Here is a 16,709-nt window from a genome sequence, read left to right on the forward strand (position 1 = left end):
ATATATCCAAAGTTAGTCACTGTAGAACAGCATGTAATAGCAGAGGACTGGTAACAACCCATAGGCCTATTAATTAGGGATACAACACAATGGTATACTATACAGCTATTTTAAGAAGACTGTAACTATGCACTGTTACAAAAAAGAACTTAAGTGAAAAAGCAAGATCCATAACTGAGAACTGAACACAGTATGCTACAAAATGTGTGAAAGTAAGACATAGAGTTTCTTTTTGCTTATATGTGCATCAGCAGACAATGGAAGAACACATAAGAAAATGAAACAAAAATAATTATAATGGTGGGGCAAGGGGAGGTGGGACTGAACAGACTGAAGATAGGTGAGTTAAAACTTTTTGCTAGCTTCTTATATTTTTATATTTTATATATTTTCATTTTGAATGCAAATCCATTTCTTTTGCAAAAACCTTAAATATACATAAATCAAATAATTTAAATACACATCTAATTGAACTAAAAACTCTCCAAGGGTTATCTATAAACTATACATATTTCTCAGATTCAGAAAGGCAGACCCCACACAAACATACTGTCAGAGACCTGTACTAATATATAACATATTTGTTATTAAAAAGCATTTTACCTGCTAGAAAGACCAAAATTCTCATTTTTAATTATAATCCTCAATTTAACAATATTTTCATAGAATACAATTTCAGTTTCTGAAATAAATGTTTCTTTAATTGAAATTCAAAGATCCCAGTGAATCTATTCTTGGGGCTATATAATTTTTTTCTTTTAAAGAAGCTATATATAACTCAAGTTTGAGAGATGATAGCCTTATAAGTGAAAAGTCCTTAATATGCCATACTTGGCTCCGTCATGGTCTCCTTATCCAGCCTTATCTCTCCCTACACACCATGAACTTCATTCTCCAACTACGTTGGACTGATATAGTTGCCGGCAAACAGTCTGCTGTTTCTTCTCTTCAATGTTTTTGTGTGAAATGTGCATTACTCCTGAAATACCTTCCATACTTCCTTACCCCAATTTATTAGGCTAATTCCTACTTATCCTTTAAGATTTGTTGAAGCATCGGGGCACCTGGGTGGCTCAGTTGGTTAAGCGACTGCCTTCGGCTCAGGTCATGATCCTGGAGTCCTTGGATCGAGTCCCGCATCGGGCTCCCTGCTCGGCAAGGAGCCTGCTTCTCCCTCTAGCCCTACCCCCTCTCATGTACTCTCTCTCTCTCATTCTCGCTCTCTCAAATAAATAAATAAATCTTTAAAAAAAAAAAAAAGATTTGTTGAAGCATCAGATCCTACTGGAATCCTATCTTGATCCCTAACTTGTTATTCTTCTTGGGACTCCCACAATACTCAGTAGAACCTAAGTTCCTACCATTTCACTCTAAGCTCTGTAAAGGTAGATACTCTGTCATGTGTACCCTGCAGATCATTTCAAAGTTCTGGAGTATTCATTGCATTCCCTATCTGAAGAAAAACTCAGGAGACTTTGAGACCCTAAATTTGCATGTACTGGTATCACTAGGCATTGCACAATCTGTTTTCCAAGTTTGGGACATGCTCCCCCATCATCATCTTTACATCTGGGTTTAAATATTACTTCCTCAAAAAGTCTTCCCTAGACCAGGATTGAAATATAGGAAACAACATGTGGTGGAGGGTCAAAGTCCATGGACAATAGTGATGGTATTAACAGAAGTTTGGAAGTTGGAATTTTTTGTAGGAGAAGTGATGTTACACTGAGTTTGACATAGAGATTTCTGGCTTAGAGGTGGAAATATTATACTCAAGTGAAAATATAGAAAAAGTAGGCTTTGTTCCAAAAGTATGAAAGGTTGTTTTTTAAGGTGAGTAAAGCACTTAATTAGAAAGGATGAAGTTTTGGGTGCCTGGGTGGCTCAGTTGGTTAAAGCGACTGCCTTCAGCTCAGGTCATGATCCTGGAGTCCCTGGATCGAGTCCCGCATCGGGCTCCCTGCTCGGCGGGGAGTCTGCTTCTCCCTCTGACCCTCCCCCTCTCATGCTCTCTCTCTCTCATTCTCTCTCATTCTCTCTCTCTCAAATAAATAAATAAAATCTTTAAAAAAAAAAAAAAAAGAAAGGATGAAGTTTTGAGAAAGGACAAACAACATCATGATGATTTTTTTTTAAGCCTATTTAAAAAGCCACTGATTTTGGCAATTAGACAGTCATTGATGCGAGATGCTCTTAAGATACCAGGAGAACACAGTTTATCTCTGGTAAAATAAAACCTAAACTCTATAGCCTTCCTCCACCCCTCTGCAAACACACACACACCCCCCACACATACGTGCACACACACAAGGATTTTATTCCCTTCCACAAATAAAACTATAAACAACATAGGGTCTCCATAGTAGGAATTGCATCAGAAAGAGAAAACTATCAACTGAAAGCATACTCTAGGAAAAATAGACAACTAAGAAAAAAAATGTTGAAATTAAAAAATGTCTGTACACAGACACACACAGATGTCTAAAGTTTTTGAGAAAAAATAATGGACTAGTCACTGCTTTCATAACATAATGGACTTTCTTTATTAATTTCATAATGGCAATAATCCCTGTCAAATACAACTGCCATTCCAGTTTTCCATGAGTCCAGATGCTATTTTGGCAATTAGGCAGTCACTGCCATTTTTATTGCATTTAAAGTGATCAAGTATGCAATTGCCCAGTGTTGTCCTTTTCTTCTAGTACAAAGATTTGAATCTTATTTTTGATCTAAAAATATTCCACTTATATCTCTTTGTTGATAGATTTTCCTGTAGCTTTATTTCAAGGTCCTGTAGAAATCATTAGTGACATTATGCCAAGGGCTGATCCTCATAAGCAACCTGAACAGTTTGATTCACTGAGAAACCAACCCACAATTCACTAAAAGAAAATGTAATCATGATCTTGTCCAATTAAAACTGTTAAATTAAATGGAGAGAATCTAATGATTTCCCCTTATCATTCTGATATTCTGGAAGCATGGCAGGGGAATAAAAAATACCAACACATATGTTAAACATGCCTACTGTTTTAGTTTAAGGAAAGCAAGCAATTTTTTTAAAAAGGAAACTGCACTATTACATAAAGGACTTTCTAACGGAAGCATCCAAGTACAAAAAAGAACAAATAACCTCCTCTTAATGAAAACATACTTAAATAATTTATTAAGCAAGTTAAACAAATAGAAAGCTATCTTATTAACATGTTGAAGAAGTACAAGAGAAAATAAGAATGCTGCCTGAGCATAAGACTAGCTATGGCAAATGCAAACAGACATCATTTATGTTCTATTAGTTGAAAAATAATAAATGTATCTCATTTCTCTTTTTCTATAATTCCTGTCAAACACATATAATCATGTTTTTCTGTTACATATGTGCAGTTCTGTCTGCATACCTACAGCTTAAGAAATTATAAAAGCAGATGCAGAATTGAAGGAACTGTTGTGGATCCCTGAATCTGACATATCCATATAAGAGCAAAATTCAGTATCAGAGGGGAACTAGACTGGTTAATTTAATGACCTGACCTTAGAGAGCTTTCAGAGATATGCCCAACAGGATTACAACAACTGACTATATCCTGAGTCTGTCATGCATGCATGCATGCACCAATGAAGTACAAAAAGTTGGAAGTAAGTTTTGTTCAATGGACTGTTTTTGCATTTGAAGTGTATACTATTTAAATAAGCATTCTGCAAATAAAACCAGTTGATAATAAGTTTGTTGTAACAGGTTAATAAAAACCTAAAGCAGTAATCCTCAAACTTTTTAGCCTTAAAATACTTTCTCAAAAACAAAAACAAAACAAACAAAACTTAGGGATAATAGATAAATTAAAGAATAGGGGTGAGTTTGTGTGGTGGGTACTGGAGCAGAATTGGAGTGGAAGAGGATTCCACTAAACCTCTCTATCTTCAAAGTGTAGTTAGAAAAGCATCATACCAAAAGAATTCTAAATGTCTGCAGAAACAGATTAAGACATATTATGACAGGTAAATATTGGAGTATTAAATGAATGTAAACTAGATACTTATATTTTATAACATATACCATAAAATGCCTTATTGTATCACAAGTTCGCCCGTTTTCCCTATATCTATTATTTTTTCACTATCCCAATATACTATGTGACTGTAATTGTCATCGTATTTCCCACAATTCATGTGTATCCCTCAGAAACACTTGTTTAATATGCCCTTTATTTACTTTGCAACCAATCTGGCCTCAGAAAAGACACACTTAAGTTACTAAGTATTTTATGCTTCCCCAAAAGATACACAGCGGTCCTGTTAGCATAGTGGTTACCGTATAAGATGTCTGGAAGAATACATGTTCACATTTCCTCCAAGGCAAACCCTGAAAAGGAAGCTAACATGCTAACCTAATATACTCCTGGAGAAGACTGTTAATTGTTTGGATGTGTGAAGTCCAGCATAACATGGGTGCTTCCTATGTTTATATTCCCTAAGTATGTATGTGTATATGCACATATGTATGTATGTGTTATGTACCAGGTAACCCTGTATGATCATTTACCACAGTGTTTTTCAAATACTTCAAGCACCTCAAGTAGAGCAAAGAAGGCTTTTTTCGATTAATTATCTAAAATATTAAAAATAATAAAATAAAATATAACTGTATGTTCATATAAATATACACATATTGGCATCTGTATGTCTATAAAATTCAGACTATATTTACAGGGGCACCTGGGTGGCTCAATCGGTTAAGCGTCTGCCTATGGCTCAGGTCATGATCTCAAGGTCCTGGGATGGAGTCCAGGTGGGGCTCCCTGCTCAGCGGGGAGCCTGCTTCGCCCTCTGCCTGCCCCTCCCACTGCTTGCGCGCGCGCGCTCTCTCTCTGTCTCTCTGTCTCTGACAAATAAATAAATAAAATCTTAAAAAAAAAACAAAACTATATTCACGTTTCCACCAACTTTGGCCCACCTTGAGAAATGAAATCTTTCACAGCGACCCATAACATCGGAAAGCTGTCAGGCTGAGCTTGCAAAGAACCAGACAGGCATCCACTAGGAGCACAGACCTCAGCAAGAACAAAGGCTAGCCCCCGAGCAAGGTGGCTCGTGGCGGGTTCCGACAGCCAGGCACCAGCTGGCCACATCGTCGTGCCTAGCGTGCACATCGACGTCCGTGACGTGCCTTGCGCAGGGGAGCACTGTCTGATTGGTGACCCTCCCCCCGACTGCCTTCCGGTGGAACCTGTGTAACTTATCCACATCCAGTGTCCAGAGCAGGTGGTCAGTAGCATGCATGGTGGCTTGAACACCAAGAGTGGCCAGTATCAAATCAGTCTCAGGTGGCCTGCACTGTCATGTTCAAGGCGAAAGCCTACCTGCTTATCAACTCGTCCTTTGGTTTTACTGACCACTTACAGTTCAACACCGGCAGCCAGATCCTGCCTCGAAAACACCAGCAACCACAGCCAAGTGATGGTGGGGACCTCAGGCACGAAGACCAGAGGTAAAGCAGCCCCCCGCCCCCGCACTAGACAATTTCCTGGACAATCTGTGAACTGACCCCCCACATAGAGGTTTACGATTACCTCGTGAAACTTTCAGTGTAACAACCACAAACACTCGGAAGATGTCTAGAATTAAGCGACATGCTTGCATTCTTAAAATTGGCTTTGTAGCACCTTGAGACACACTGTCAGAGCATAGTGATATTCAGCCTTGTAAGTTTTGAGTTGTCCATTACTTGATGCAGATTATTTCATTATTTATTCAAGATTTCAAAGAAGCCACAGAAATATCCTTTTGCATATTCAGTTTTCTGAGTAGAGGAGTATTAGTGTGGGGGAAGAAGGGATAGGAATCTAACACCTTTTTTTCTTTTCTTTCTTCCTGCATTTCTTCCTCTCCATTTTAGTGGGAAAGACAGTATCAAAAAAAAGCGCAAGTGAATGTATTAAGAGGTTTGCTTGAGTAAATTACCTGTACTGGATTGTTTTTTTCTTTTTCCCTCCCACATAAAGGAGAGGAACAAATTTGTTTCTATTTAGGCAGAAACTGAAAAGCAGGGAATTCTGTGCAGCAGTGATGTCACAAACATCTACGTAATAAATTTATATTTTGATGTATTGTATATATTGAAAATAAACACATTAAAATTAAGTTGATTTAACCAAAATAGTTTATTTGAACAGAAGTGAAATTACAGAAATGGCAATGAAAAAATATATTGAACTGCCCAGTAAGTTAATTAAACCTTATTAATGTAATTAGCAAATAGGCCCATTTCTGAACATTGACACTTTAGGTACATGATAGGACAAATTTTATGTGATATGCATACTGAGTATATACTTATTTATAATTCATATGCATTGATTGGATTGTATACCAACAACTCAGTAGCAATATAGTGCAGAAACACAAACATTTATTAGGTGAAGTCAGAGAACCTAGGTTCAAGTCATAACTCTGCCTTGTTGCCTCTGATCCTCAATTGTTTCATTTGTAAATTGGGGATGATACCAATACCTATCTTTCAAAAATAATATAAATATTTAATATTACAATATCCATTAAAATGCTTTGTAAACTGTGAAATGCAATATATGTGTTAGCAATTATTACAGCCAATAATGTATTGTTTATAAACTTAGAGAAGTAACTCCAGTGCATATAATAAATCACACAAATTCCTATGTAAAATGACCTCTTTCAATAATACTACTCTTCATACCGGTGATTATATTTTCCTCTTGAGTGAATGATGCTGAAAAGAGCAATAAGATGCTTTCCAGCAGCTGTGTATTTAACCCATAGTCAATTATTTTCAGATTGTTTATGTTGCATACAATGCATATCATAAGAAAGGAAACGAAAACATTAAGACTCTGAAATGAGCTTGTAAATGTTAAGATTATTTAAGCAATTCATTTATCATACGATTTATATGATGTATAGCGTAAGCATACACACACAGAAAGGAAATGAATTTGAAAAGTCAACACTAGGTGGGTCCATAGTAATGAACTGAACATTTTAAATTGAAATGTGAGAAATGTCTCTGTTTAAAATAGATGCATTGCAGCTCAAAAAAAGCCAATTGAAATGGAGCAAAATGAAAAGCTCAACTGGTATTTTTAAAAGGCATATAAAATACTTATAAATAAGAAGTATTAAAAAGTAAATATGCAAAATATTCTAATTTTTTTAATTTGGTGATTTAGTATCTGTCAAAACAGTTTCTTTTCATAAAATTATACAGACAATATGCAACTGAGGAAATAGGAAAATAGTGTATAGTTTATAAGTTATCTAGAGTAATAGTTCCCCAGATAAATGTCTTTTCTGACTAAAAACAACATATTTTTTAAAATATCCTAATAATTTCACACTAATTTTAAGCCAATAGATATGAGGAAAAATTCTGCATTTTATTTCTGCAATAAACACTGTAGGATAGGATATATGTAAAAAATTTTTTTTGTATAAGAAAATGAGAAATTGGAAAAACTTTTTAAAATATTTAATATTTATTATATATAAATATATATGTTTATGATATATTTATATATAAATATATATTTATATAGAGAGAGGGGGGAGGGGCAGAGGGAGAGGGAGAGAGAGAGAATCCTTAAGCAGACTCCCCACTGAACATAGAACTTCACACGGGGCTTAATCTCAACGTCCTGAGATCATTACCTGAGCGGAAATCAAGAATTGGCTGTTCAACTGACTGAGCAACCCAGGCACCCTAAGAAATTGGAAAGACTTTTTAACCAAGTATTAGTAATAAGAAATTAAAATGATTACTTAGCATAAATAGATCTCCTAGCTAGAAAATTTTTGAAGAATATGAAGTTTCATTTTATGACTGATAAGATCTTTGTTATATCAAGGACATTATAATATATATAGGTCAAGGATAATTATAGCTTACATTTATTAAGTATTTACTCATAGGAAAGCATTGTTACAAACACTCTTCAACCAGCCCTTTGAGACGGACATTCTTGTTAGTATCATCCTGATGAGAGTACAAAATCAGAGATACTAAATAATTTACCAATGATCAAGTAGTAGATGGCAGAACATAGATTCTACATGACTTTCTAATACTGGTTCTTGAATCTTTTTCAGCTAAACTTCCTCAAAACGGGTGTCTATGCTTGCTGTTACCATTTAACCACCTGCCATTCACTTCCCAATGAAATATAGTATGGCTTTCATGCACAAACAGTGCTACCAAAACTATTATTTCTAAGATTACCTATGACCTCCATATTACTAAATTTAGTGGAAATTTCCATTTTTCTACAACCTAACCTTGGCCAAGCCTTCATTTAAACAGTCCCTTCTCTTTATTTCCATTACAGCAGGGTCTTATTTTTCATCACTCTTCTCTGTCTACACCTTTTTGGACTTTGAGTGTTGTTCCTTCTATGCTCAAGCTTTGAATGTTGGAGCTGCTTAGTCTGAACATCAATTCTAACTATTCTCCCTCTCGTGGACAATTTCATTTAACCTTTCTATTTTAATAACATGTATGTGTCAAGACCCCAAAATAGTATTTCTATCTCAGACCCCTCTTCTTTTATCTCCACTTGGATGTCTTATAGGCATCTCAAACAACATGTCCCCAAAGAAAACTCATGTCCTTGCTATTCTCCACTCCAATTTTTCTGTCATGATAAATGGAGCCAACATCCATCCAACTATTTGGGCCAAGACTAGGATTCAGTTATTCTTGACACTTTTGTCTCCCTCAGGCCCCCAAATCTACTTTGTCTCCAAGTCCTTCTAGTTCTATTTCTTAAATACATGCTTTGAATCATTTGTCTCTAATGCCACTGTCCAAAGCATTATCATCTGTTAAAATACTATAACTTCCTCTTAATTTGTCTCTACCTAGTCATTCTCTCCAATCCATATTTTTCCCAAACAATGCCCAGATTGATGTTTTTCAAACAAAAATCTTATCATGTTATGTCCCATGCATAAAATTCTTCAGTCTTCACATTTCATTACCTTACTATAATCTATACAATGCCTCTTTATTGCTACCAACCTCCAGTCACAGCACTTTTATCTCTGTTACCAGGATATACTAAATCATTTCTGAAATAAGGCTTCTGCCTCTGCTGTTTTTTTCTGTTTGTAATAATGTTTATCCAAATTTTTATTTGGCTAATGTCTACTTACACTCCATTTCAACTTAAATTCCACTTCTTCAGGGAAACTTTGCTCTACTTCCAAGCTAAGCTAGCTCAACTTCATTTTCATTGATGGAGCATCATTTGTTGATTATTTCACTTATTTTCAGGGTGAAAAATGATAGCTTTATATAGTAAAATAAATTCAAAATATATTCAACAAAGTAGAACTAGAGTCAGACACCATTTCAAAGATGGCTGAATATGCTTCTGGGCTGCATTCTTTTGTTTTATTACCAAACCAGCAAACACATAGTACAAATATTTTGCATGAGATCAAGGATACAAGTGTGAGGACACACTCCACAGTGACTTCTTAACAAGAAGGAACTCTGAAGTTCTGGGGTCAACTGTCTGCTCCTCCAGTTAAGTGAGTGATTCACCAAGTGGGAGAAGCCTAGAAGCCTTTTATAGAAAATAGCACATGTTAGCATGCACAAGTTCACCCTAACATACATTTTTGCTGTGTAATAGTTCATCATAGCAGCATTCTACTTTACATTGTCACATCCATTAATATGGTCTATCCCACGGCCTATCACAGGAACAGAAAAGTACTGATTCCCTTCTTCCTAACAAAGGAGCACCTAATAGACTTTCAGCTTTTTAACAACTTTATTGAGATATAATTCACATACCATGCATTCCACCCATTTAAAGTATACAATTAAGGGACCCCTGGGTGGCTCAGTCGGTTAAGCATCTGACTCTTGATTTCAGATCAGATGATTATCTTAGGGTCCTGGGATTGATCCTTGCATCAGGTTCCATGCTCAGTGGGGAGTGTTTGAAATTCTCTCTCCTTCTTCCTCTGCCCCTACCCCCTCTCTAAAATAAATAAATAAATCTTAAAAAAAGTAAAGCATACAATTCAATCATTTGTAGTATATTACATTATTGATTTTTTTAGATTGTGGATATATATATCATAAAATTTACTATTGTAAGTGTACAATTCAGTGGCATTAATTACATTCATAATGTTGTGCAACCATTACTATTATTTATTTCCAAGATATTTTCATCACCCCAAACAGAAACTCGGTAACCATTAAGTAACAACTCCCCATCCTCTTTTCCCTTTCAGCTCTGGTAATCTCTAACCTACTTTCTGTCTGTATAAATTTGCCTAATATAGATATTTAATGTAAGTGGAACCATACGTTATCTGTCCCTTTGTGTATGGCTTATTTCACTTTGTACAATGTTTTCAAGGTTCACCCATACTGGAGTACCTATCATTCCTTTTTATGGCTGAACAATATTCTATCTATGGGTATACCACATTTGCTTATCTATTCACCTGTTGATGAACACTTAGGTTGTTTCCATATTTTGCCTATTGCGAGTAGCGCTGCAATGAACACTGATGTACAAGTATGTATTCGAGTCTGGGTTTTCAATTCCTTTGGGAACATAACACTGAGTAGAATTGCTGGATCATATGGCCATTCTGTTTAGCTTTTTGAGAAACCACAAATTGTTTTCCATAGCATTCCTACCAGCAATATACGAGGGTTCCAATTTCTCCACATTCTTCCCAATACTTGTTATTTTCTGTTTTTGTTCGTTTGTTTGTTTGTGTGTTTTGTTTCTTTTATAGCCATCCTAGTAGGCATGTCAGCTGATTCATTTTCTGGTGAGCCTTTTCAATAATTCTCATATTTGGGGGAGAGAACTAGAATCTGCTAGATTTTTTACCCATCCCAAGTCTGTTAATTATTTTGACAACTTACATTTTTGGGGAAGGGAAAATCAACATAGATTGAGAGCTACTAAGTGCTAAACATGTGCCAGCACATTTATACCCACTGTATTATATATTCCTCAAAGTAGATAATAATAGTTTTATTTTCTCATTTTATAGATAAAAAACTGAGGCTCTAAAAGAACCATATTTACAAAAGGAACAGAATAAATGCTTCTCAAAATTTTACTACAGTTATTCATCTCTATGTTCAATAAATATGTATTAGGCATTTAATGAACCCTCTAATATAGGGTAATACAGTCTACAAAACTAAAAAGCTAAGACACTAAACATGTCCTGGACAAATTCCTAAATTTTTTTCTTTCTTCTTTTTGGTTTGTACGTTTTTGCTATAGTTGTTGACATTAACATTGCTTATCTTAGGAACTTGAACAAAATTCTACCCTCTCCTTCCAAGTTAAAAGAAAAAAAATCACCTAAATATGATCTAGTATTAAAAGATGAAGGGATTATTGGGGGAGAATAAGCATCATAGATAGATAAATTCACAACCAGTCAATCTTCTTTCTTTTCAAACCCTAGATTACGATCTTCCTGTAAACACTTAGGTCCATGATTACTTCTCCAAAACCACTGGGCAAGAATGATAGGAAGATAGTATAGAAAGAGAATGAATCATTTTGTAAGAAAATGAAAGAGAAAAGTAATTTGTGGAATCATAACTTTAAAATGAATGAATTGATGCAGAAAAGGAAAAACAAATGATTAAGGGTTAAGTTCCTGTGATATGAAAATAAAGGAAAACTCTAGTAGAGAAAAAATTAGAATAAACTAATAAAAATTTGAAATATGTTAGGAGAAAAGACAATATTAAGGAAGAAAATTATCTAGATATGTTTGGGAAACTATCTATAAAAGCAAGTTAACAAAAAGAAGCTAAAATATCAATCTAAAAGTAAATCTCCTCTAACTGAAGGTAAAGTAAAATAAATCATTTCTATTTCACTACACATCTGCCTGTATTAAATGTCAGTTACAAAAATAAAATAAGTTAATTTCCATTAGTCTTTTTTTTGCTTATATGTAGGTATTCTAAACTCCTAAGTACTAGAAATAGGAATATAAAAGTAGAAAATGTACAAATATATCGAAATAAAAGTAGATTTGCAAAAATTTTTAAATGTTACATAGATAACCAGTGTGAGAGCACCATCTAAAACTTTCTTTATTGGTTTCTCATCTTACTGACAATTCAGTCCAATAACATTAGAGCCAAACCAGACTGTAATTCTTAAGGTGAATTTGATGTGCTTATATAAAAAAAAATACAAAACTAAGGCAGGATTAAGTATAAAACATGAAAGACCAAATACCAAATTCATTGATTAGGGTCGAATTTATCCTCTGTGTATCCAGATCTAACCTTTTTTTTTTTGTCATTTATGTTGGTTGATTGGTTAGTTGTTTTGAAGTGTGGTTTGTTTTGTCTTTATTATAGTCATTAGTACCCTGCTATGAATCATTTGTTTGTGTTACAGAAGCTTTGGAATGTGCTGCATTTCCTTCTAGTGGAACAGTGTGATGTCACAATTAAGACCATGGACTTTAGAGACAAACTGTCTAGGTTCATATCATGTCTCTGCTGCTCATTAACTACTCTCTGTGCCTCAGTTTTCCCATCTGTTAAGCAAGGCTGATAATAATATCTATTTGGTAGTGTTATGGTGAGGATAAAAATCAATGAATATGCATAACGGAAGTACTTTTCTCATAAATGCACTACTCAAGTTTTGCTATTAAGACTAGAAAGGAATTCAAACATTTTATACTATGAGACTTGTGTTTAATCCACCATGTTACTTAACCTAACAAAGGTTATCCTTCTGAGCTTACTTGTAAGCAAATTACTATGGGTGAATTAGGATTAGCATATTCTTTCCAGTTATAGACAGTACCCTCAAATATAGTTACTATAACTCATTTTAACTATGAAGCATGGCAATGAGTGAAAAAAAGTATATTTTTATATATGATGTAAATGTATAAATTTAAAGAACAATTTTATATTCAGCAGTTATTTATTGATTCTCTTGAAACAGCTGACTTTAAAATAAATCTGAAATAATTTAAATTCCCTCAGAGTCTGGAACTTAGTGAAATCCTTAGATAGTCATAAAATACGATTCTCTGAACTATTCTCTGATTAAAGAAAAAAAAAAGTTGTGTCTGAAATTAAATAAACCTAAAACCCATTTTGTCAGAATTGCTAAGAAACTGACACCAGACAGTCTGACTAAAATCTTGAGGAAATGGTTGAATAGTCTCTCCAAAAACTATTAGTCTCTTACAGAATATGTCTTCATTTCTATTAGGTGAACACTATATATATACATTTTAATTTTAAAAAAGGAAGTGGGGGAAGGTAAGAAAGAGAAGAAGGGAGAGAAGTAAAAGTTAGTAGAACCCAAGAAACAAATCTAGGGTTTGGCCTAATATTAATCATTTTATCAAAAAGCAGATGAACATAAGATTTAAGCCTAGCTATTATAAGAGTCTAAGTAGATTTGAATAATGAAAGGAATATTACTTAGGAGGTGATTTGGAAGTCCATTAGACATTCATTTGAAGGCAGACATAGAGATCTCACAAAAGTGGGTAAACTGTCCATCATTATAATAATACATCGAGTACCTTTTATATGGCTGGGGTGTACAACAGAGAATATTAAACCCACTGATAAGACCCCATATTCATTGTCAGCCCACCATTTGTTTAAAAAATGAAACAAGGGGCGCCTGGGTGGCTCAGTTGGTTGGGCGGCTGCCTTCGGCTCAGGTTGTGATCCTGGAGTCCTGGGATCGGGTCCCGCATCGGGCTCCCTGCTCGGCGAGGAGCCTGCTTCTCCCTCTGACCCTCCCCCCTCTCATGTACTCTCTCTCATTCTCTCTCTCTCAAATGGATAAATAGATCTTTAAAAAAAAAATGAAACAAAATATCAGCTTTTATAAAAATCTGTTGGTTTAAAAGTAGAAGAATAAAATAAGCTGTGAGAAGCAAATACAGAAGACAAAGATGGGAAAGGAGGAAAGAAGTTAGAAGAGGATTCGGATTCTGTAAAGTGGGTTCTTTTCCCAAATATACTTGTACTAAAGACTATCGTGACTGAATTTTATATTTAACCTCATTACCTTCTGTGAAATATCATTAAGTTCATACTTGGATAAAAATTATTTGGGGATGAGAAATAGGGACAATAGCATGGAGATAAGATTTGTAGTAAGAGACTATCATCTATAAGTTAATGTGACTTAATTTAGTCAAGATTAATTTCTTCCAACTTTTCTTTGAGGTCCTCAGCACAATATGGAGAGGCTCAGAGGGGAGGTAGTAAGGGATAATTTTTGAATTTGGAACAAGGTATAAAGTGATGCTCTGCTTTTTTATCACTACCCAGTTCCCAACTCCCAAAAAAGTAAAATCAATGACACTGAAGTTTGAGTAAACAGAAAAGTGGTATAATAGGGTGCCTGAGTGGCTCAGTTGTTAAGCATCTGCCTTGGGCTCAGGTCATGATCCCAGGGTCCTGGGATCGAGCCCCACATTGGGCTCCCTGCTCCATGGGAAGCCTGCTTCTCCCTCTACCAGTCCCCCTGCTTATGTTCCCTCTCTCTCTCTGTGAAATAAATAAAATCTTAAAAAAAAAAAAAAGTGGTATAATAGAGGGATGCCTTGGTGGCTCCCCTCTGGCTCTTGATTTCAGCTCAGGTCATGATCTCAGGGTCATGGGATAGAGCCCCTCATTGGGCTCTGTGCTCAGTGGGGAGTCTGCTTGAAATTCTCTCTCTCCCTCTCCCTCTGCCCCTTACTGCACTCTCTTTCTCTCCCTCTCTCTCTCTCCCTGTCATATAATAAATAAATAAATACTGAGAAAAGGAAACAGAAAAGTGGTATAATAGAAAAAGGTGAGGATGCATAAAGAGAGGCTGACAGTATTGGGGACAAAATTATCTCCTTATTTTATCTATGCTACCCCCTCAACCTAAGAAAAGGAAAAGAAACAAATGCTTTTCTTGTCCCTCTTGAACTACAGGTACCCCTGACTACCAGTTCTAAACCTGTTTGACCTGTAGCCCAGATACTAATTTGTGAATTAAATAAGGTTTTGTGGATTGGCCAGTTATCCAAAAAATTTTATAATTTTATTTCTGTAGGAAAATGTGTGTGAATTCCAATTCCAAACAAACTATTTGAAACAACCTGTTCACAAGTTTGGGACAGCTTGCACACTGTGTGTTTTGGATTTACAAAGTTAAATGACACCTTACTGGGTAAAAAGGTATTACGACATGTGAACCATATAACTATTATTAATCTTCAGTAAATTCTGCTGGAGTAAGTACCCTAAGGTGTGCTAACTTAATTTAAACCTCTGTAAAATGTAGCTGGTAAATTTCCAAGAACAGATTGACTCACGATATTTTCAATGTCCAAAAATTTGTCTTTTAGTCATAAAGTAAAGAAAACCATGTTGCATATTTCAACACTTATGTCTCCAATCTAAAATAAAAATGAAGTCCAAATGTACCAATATCAAAAATGAACCAATCAAGAATATCAAAGTTTAAAACTGTTTCCTTTTATTTATTTTTAATATAGAAAACAAAACTTTGGAATTAATAATAGAAAGCACATACAGTTTTAATTATACACAAAAACTAAAAGACCATAGATATTCCCAAAATACCATCATCTGTTATTGCTGTACATTATTTTTCTGAGCTATCCAATATCCTTTGCAATCATTATCCAATTCTTCTTCACAACACATGAAATTATATAATTATAGAAATAATGTGAAATATTAGCTTTCAATCTAAATGGTAAAGAATTTATTGCCTTTGTCATAAACTAATCTTGAGTTCCAAGCCAATGAGAACATTTGGTTTTTCTCATTCTGGGTTCCATACCTAGCTTTCAATTATGTTGCTCATTTATTTGAAATTTAAGACTTGTCAACATTAACAGAAATTTACTCAATAACTGATTTTTGCATCCCTATAAAAGAATTAAATAAAATTTTGCATGTATTCTAATAAATGTTTTATCACCTTTAGACCCTACATATAAAAATTTTAATTTTTTTAAAGATTTTATTTATTTATTTGACAGAGAGAGACACAGCAAGAGAGGGAACACAAGCAGGGGGAGTGGGAGAGGGAGAAGCAGGCTTCCCACCGAGCAGGGAGCCTGACGTGGGGCTCGATCCCAGAACCCTGGAATCATGACCTGAGCCGAAGGCAGATGCTTAACGACTGAGCCACCCAGGTGCCCCAAGAAATTTAATTATTTAGGTAACTTATGCCATCATATCTTTTCCTTCCTCTTTTAAGTTTTTAGATCTATGTTTTCCTTCATTCTTTTACTCATTGTCTTTCTAAATTTAATTGGTATAATTTTTTTTTAAAGATTTTATTTATTTATCTGAGAGAGAGAGAATGAGAGAGAGCACATGAGAGGGGGGAGGGTCAGAGGGAGAAGCAGACTCCCCGCCGAGCAGGGAGCCCGATGCGGGACTCGATCCAGGGACTCCAGGATCATGACCTGAGCTGAAGGCAGTCGCTTAACCAACTGAGCCACCCAGGCGCCCTAATTGGTATAATTAAATGATAATGTTTAAAATATATCAATTAAAGCAATATCTACTTAATTGATTTTAAACATTATCATTTATACTATCATATCTTTTATACTATGAAGGGTCATCATTCATATTATTTTTTTTTAAAGGTTTTATTTATTTATTTGAG

General features: G+C 35.0%; 1 protein-coding gene across 12 annotated transcripts in view; it reads right to left on the reverse strand.

Moving 5' to 3' along the window:
• Positions 1–16,709, reverse strand: part of SOX5 (SRY-box transcription factor 5) — a 993,366-nt gene that overhangs the window by 423,457 nt on the left and 553,200 nt on the right. Inside the window, exon 6 of one of the 12 annotated variants that reach the window (XR_014145609.1) lies at positions 7,430–9,596. The exons of the other annotated variants lie outside the window; for them this stretch is intronic. The gene's annotated coding sequence lies outside the window, so the exon portion shown is untranslated. Of the gene's footprint in view, positions 1–7,429; positions 9,597–16,709 lie in introns of those variants that run through there. 12 annotated transcript variants of the gene reach the window in all.

This window comes from Leptonychotes weddellii, chromosome 5, assembly GCF_054177405.1.
Source record: "Leptonychotes weddellii isolate Sample4059 chromosome 5, ASM5417740v2, whole genome shotgun sequence".
Taxonomy (NCBI): domain Eukaryota; kingdom Metazoa; phylum Chordata; class Mammalia; order Carnivora; family Phocidae; genus Leptonychotes; species Leptonychotes weddellii.